This window comes from Podarcis filfolensis (assembly GCF_964270895.1).
Source record: "Podarcis filfolensis genome assembly, chromosome: 8".
Lineage (NCBI taxonomy): Eukaryota > Metazoa > Chordata > Lepidosauria > Squamata > Lacertidae > Podarcis > Podarcis filfolensis.
This window is the reverse complement of record NC_139611.1, coordinates 72,696,723-72,702,355: the sequence shown is the minus strand read 5'-3', so window position 1 is coordinate 72,702,355 and position 5,633 is coordinate 72,696,723. Positions and strand designations below refer to the sequence as shown.

Sequence of the window (5,633 nt, the reverse complement as noted above, 5' to 3'; positions counted from 1 at the left end):
CCAGCACCTCAAGCAGGCTATGGGGCAATGCCTTACTATGGCCCACCTGGTGTGGGATCTCACCTAGGCCCAGTCCTTCAACCTCCACAGGCGGTCTACGTCACACCTGTAGAGCCCACCAATGAACCCGATTACCTGATCTACTCCATGTTCACCATGCTCTGCTGCTGCTTACCCCTTGGTATTGCCGCCTTGGTCTACTCTATACAGGTAAGTATGTGTGAAAGGGAGAGACAAAGAAACGGGGGTGGGGGTGGGGGTGGGGCTCTGCTAGAAAACAAAGGAGTCAAAAAAGGCATGACCCCTCCTTAGTAACAAGGGGTTGCACCCAACTGAGTTCTACTCAGAGAAGACCCATTGCAAGTAATGGGTCCAAGTTTGTAATGGGCATTGATTTCAGTGGGTCTGCTCTGAGTAGGACTAGCATTGGCTTAAGTGCTGTTTTTGGAATCGCAAGCTATAATTTGGCTGTAATTGGGAGTGGGACTTCTGGATTTCATTGAAAGATATTTCCCTTTGCAGTTCAAGCATCAGCATGATGGGAGTGGGAGGGGAGTGAGGAGAGAAACTTGATGCAGTTTGAATTGAAAGGCAAACCTACCTAATTTGCTCTTTCCGAAATGATACACAAACCGAAAAACAGTCCTCCTCCCTAAATTCACACTTCTCTGAATTTTGCAACACAGTTCTCCGTCCAAGTTTATGTGTACCAAAATGCATACACTAGGGCAAAACGTGCGTAAAATGCATACACTCATAAAAGCAACATCTAAGAAAGGATTGCATCGTATTACGGGAAATTGCTTTGCAAATGTGTCTATCTGCTAGTCTGTTGCGGTGTGAGCAAGGGAGAGTCTCATAGCACCTTAAAGGGGAAAAAATGTTGCAGCATCTCTTTTGGTGGACCTGAGCCCCCTTTCATTGACTTGACCTTGATAGGTAGGTACCCACCATGTGATCCTCAGATAAAGGGCAGTATGTGCATTTAATAAATAATAACAAAATGAATATCATGCCACCACTTAGCGTCAGAATCCAGGCATGGTTAAAGGTGTGATGTGGAATCAAACTTTTTTATTTTAATGCAACTACGACTGTGGTTGGAAAACTGACTCTTTGGCAAGGGCTAACTAACCATGGATCTGTTTGCAACTTGGTGAGATGGTCACCCAGAACATCTTGACACACAGCTAGGAGATTGTTCCTCATATCCTTAGATCAAGGGCCAATTCTTCACTGGGCATGATGCTGCAGATGATCAGCTGCGGGGCAAAGAGCTCTCTATGCCACCCCAATACAGTACCAACCTGATTATGGCACAGCTAATGCTGGATCCAGCCTCAGTGCTCTGTGTTTCGAGAACTGGGATCCACCTTTGTCTTCCTTCCTTCCTCTTTTACTGCATGCATTCACAGAATCGTAGAACTGTAGAGACAGAAGGGACCCTGAGGGTCATCTAGTCCAAGCCCCTGCAATATAGAAATATGCAGTTCTCCCATACGAGGGTCAAACCTGCAACCTTGGCGTTATCAGCACTATGCTCTAGCAGACTGAGCTACCCATCTGATCTTTCTCTTGGGACATGTTTTATTTTCCTTTCTCTTTCTTCCTTATTCTCTCCTCCTCCTCTCCCCTTCACCTCCTCCTCTCTTCCTCCTTTTAAAACAATGTGCATGAAATTACCAGAGAGACAGAGAGAGTATGGCAGAAAGCCACTGGTGTGACCCAGCTTAAATGTGGATGTGATCCAGGATACGGCTCACGTCAATGGCCTCATTTCCCTTCTTTGTACATCGCCCCCGAGCAAGGAGTTGTGCAAATGCTCATTGTAAGCGAGTTCTCCATAACTGTGTCCCCAGGCACCGTGAACCCCACCATATCAGTAAAACAAGGACCACAGGCAACATTCAGTGAGGTTCAATTAGGCCACAACTTTGTTGATTACAAGTGTAACTGAGTTTTGGCTTGGCATTGGGCCATCTCCTCCAATCAGCCTCTGGGAGGGATTCTGGGGACCAAGCCTGATTTGGGGTCGACCCATGACATACATTAAATAAATGCAACCCACACAGACTTACAGCATTGGGAAGTGCTGTGGCTCTTAGCCTGGATTAATGGACAGAAGCTCCTCCTTGTGGATCTCTTTATCGGGACACCCCAGTGCCAAGGAGTGGGGAGCAGAGGCTCATAATCTCCTCTCCATCAAAGAATAGGCTACCTTCATCTGATCTTTCTCTAGAGTATATTTCATTTACCTTTCTCTAACCCACATATTCACTTTCTTTCTTATTCTCTCCTTCTTTGTTTAGTCGTTTAGTCGTGTCCGACTCTTCGTGACCCCATGCACCAGAGCACGCCAGGCATTCCTGTATTCCACTGCCTTCTGCAGTTTGGTCCGACTCATGCTGGTAGCTTCAAGAACACTGTCCAACCATCTCGTCCTCTGTCGTCCCCTTCTCCTTGTGCCCTCCATCTTTCCCAACATCAGGGTCTTTTCCAGGGAGTCTTCTCTTCTCATGAGGTGGCCAAAGTATTGGAGCCTCAGCTTCAGGATCTGTCCTTCCAGTAAGCACTCAGGGCTGATTTCCTTCAGAATGGATAGGTTTGATCTTCTTGCAGTCCATGGGACTCTCAAGAGTCTCCTCCAGCACCAGAATTCAAAAGCATCAATTCTTCGGCGATCAGCCTTCTTTATGGTCCAGCTCTCACCTTCATCTGATCTTTCTCTAGGGTATATTTCATTTACCTTTCTCTAACCCACATATTCACTTTCTTTCTTATTCTCTCCTTCTACCCTTCTAGTTTGCTACTGCTGCTGCTGCTCCCTCCTCCCTCCTCCTCTTCTCTTCCTCCTTTTGAAACAATGCATAATGTGAGAACATGATGCTTGGCTCGACAGGCTACTGGCCTGATCAGGGTTGCCATGCTCTTATGCAGTGGGGCTTGCCATAGAACTTGTAGCTACATATGCACCACACATTTCAAAAAGTCAACTTAAAGCACATTTCACCCTGAAGAATCCTGGGAACAGTAGCTTTCCCCTCCAGCAGGGCTGCAGTCCCAGCCACTCTTAACAAACTACAGCTCCCAGGATTTTTGTGGGGTGGGTGTTTTAAACATATGGTATGAACCCAACCAGAGTTGCCACCAACAGGCCTGGACCAACTGCGACAAGGGAGGAGGAGAGAGGGTCTTTAATCATGAGATACTTTAAGGGCAGGTCCCAGCCTGCCTGCTGGCGGTCGCTGAGAGCCTGATTTGCAAATTGCTCATGGAGAAACCTCACCACTGGTCAGATCTGTGCTGGTGAAAACTCAGAGGACCATCTAAACTGATGTCTTGAGCCTCAATGTGAGCTTACAGCAGGCATAAGCAAACCCGGCCCTCCAGATGTTTTGAGACTACAATTCCCATCATCCCTGACCACTGGTCCTGTTAGCTAGGGCCGATGGGACTGGTAGTCCCCAAACATCTGGGGGGCCAGGTTTGTCTATGCCTGGCTCACAGTCTTGCTCTGCTCTGCTAGGTTCCAGTCTAAAACCACAAGGTTACTGGTAAGTGACTGATAGCCTCAAGCAACAAGATTCTTCATTGGCTAACACCAGGCAGGTGTTTCTCAGCTTGCCATTTCTGCGTGCTGGAGGTGTTCTCCAGTTGCATGGTTTCTCACTCGCTTCTCTCTCTTTCTCTGCAGACAAGAGAAGCCAACTTTGCTGGAAATGCCGCGTCTGCCGAGAGAAACTCCCGAATGGCACGCCTCTTCTCTCACCTCGCTTTCGGCTTTGGGCTGGGGCTCATTATTTTATATATCATCATTGTTACAAGAAATTATAGATAAAAAATGTTCATAAATTTACAAGGCAAACATATACATGAGTATGTAAACCACGTGTCTGAAATAGTACAGGAGAACAATCCTGAAACCATTTTGACTCTCCCAAATTCACCTCAAATGTTTCTCTGCAAGGAGGAAGGAAATGAGAAAGCCTCTCCATTGTCTTTTGCTTACCTATCTTTAGGGCATCTTTCTGTATGAATAGGGTGAGCCTGTGACCTGGATTCAGGAATAAAAGTATTTACCATCACCAAAGAATGGCCAGGCTGCCCAAGTAAGCAATCACTGGCCATTGTCAGGTATCCTGGCAGACAGGATTTCTGTTGTAGACCGCCTCCTTCTGTGATGTATGTATGATGTTTTGGGGGGTGATCTTGAGATACAGGGTGGGCAATTTCAAAAGTCTATATAAGGGCTTGCACACCATTGTTCTGGGTTCCTCCTCTCTTCTGCTTGTGGTGAGTGAGGACCCAGTTGCAACAGTTTTATAAAGATCAAGCTCAGTAGCTGCTTTGCTCCTCAGTATTCTCTGGTTGGCCTGTTATTTTCTCCTACTGATAAGGAACTCGCTTAAGGACTCTATACAAGTCCTTGGATACCCCATAAGGAGAAAGGAGCAGATTTTGTTTACATCAATATGGTGAGCCAGGCAGGAGCTTTGGCTGTCCAGATTCTGGGGCAGTTACAGATAGGTAGCCGTGTTGGTCTGCCATAGTCAAAACAAAAATTTTTTTTCTTCCAGTAGCACCTTAAAGACCAACTAAGTTAGTTATTGGTATGAGCTTTCGTGTGCATGCACACTTCTTCAGATACACTGAAACAGAAGTTGCCAGATCCTTCTATATAGTGAGAAGGTGGGGAGGGGTATTACTCAGAAGGGTGGTGGGAATGGGTGATTGGCAGATAGCTGTGATGAGCCTGTTGACGACTCTTAACGACTGCAATAGGTCTTACAGGAAAAAGCAAGGGGTGAGAAGGTGAAAAATGGCTTTGTCATGTATAATTCTGGGGGTGAGGAAGGACTGGTGATCCAATGCGCACCAGGCCATTTGCCAGGAGGAGCCACCAGTCCACCAGCGATCCCAGGGTCTGGAAATAACTGGAGTTCCAGTGGGGCTAACCAGAGGAAGTAACACTTGATCAGGCCAGCCATAAATAATTCAGTAAAAGATCCCAGGATTGCCAGGAGCAGCGCTTGCAGAAGTGAGTATAAGGGACTGTGCATGGGGAAGAAGGTGGGCAGGACTCTCCAACCCCAGCAACTAAAAAAACTCTCCCTCTATCAATCCTTTTTCTGCTCTTTGTTTACAGATTTTTTTAATCTACCCCTTCCCTTCCATGAGTCCCTGGTGAGAAAAGCCAGTCATGGCTTTATTCAAATAGTAATTTAGTCAGGAGATGCAACACTTTAAATGATATAATAGATTTGCTGAATCATGAACTCTGTACATGTACAGAGGCTATGTCAGCTTAGAAAGAAAATAAAAAGAAGGTTTAAAACAAGAGGTGACAAAGCTATGCCCTGCACATGAAACTTTATTCAAATTTCTTAATGTAAAATTGGGAACCATTGAATGAACTGCAGTGAGAAATACCCCTTTGTGTGCTTTGTGTAAAAATGTAGGTTTTTTTCCTTCTTTTCTCCCACAACACCCAAAAACTAAGTGAAGGAAAGTAAACAGATGGAGCAGAAAATAACAGTAGTAATTATATGGAAAGGTGATAATAATAATTAAATGAATAAAATGCTTAACTCTAAAATTTTGTATTGTTTACAGCTTCCTAAGAAGAAATTTGA

General features: G+C 45.5%; 1 long non-coding RNA gene across 1 annotated transcript; it reads left to right on the top strand.

The window, feature by feature from the left end:
• On the top strand, positions 1–3,859 carry LOC310769149. The gene is made up of 2 exons (XR_014551447.1): positions 1–210; positions 3,695–3,859. It is a non-coding gene; the product is annotated as an uncharacterized lncRNA (long non-coding RNA).
• Positions 3,860–5,633: the final 1,774 nt, after the last annotated feature.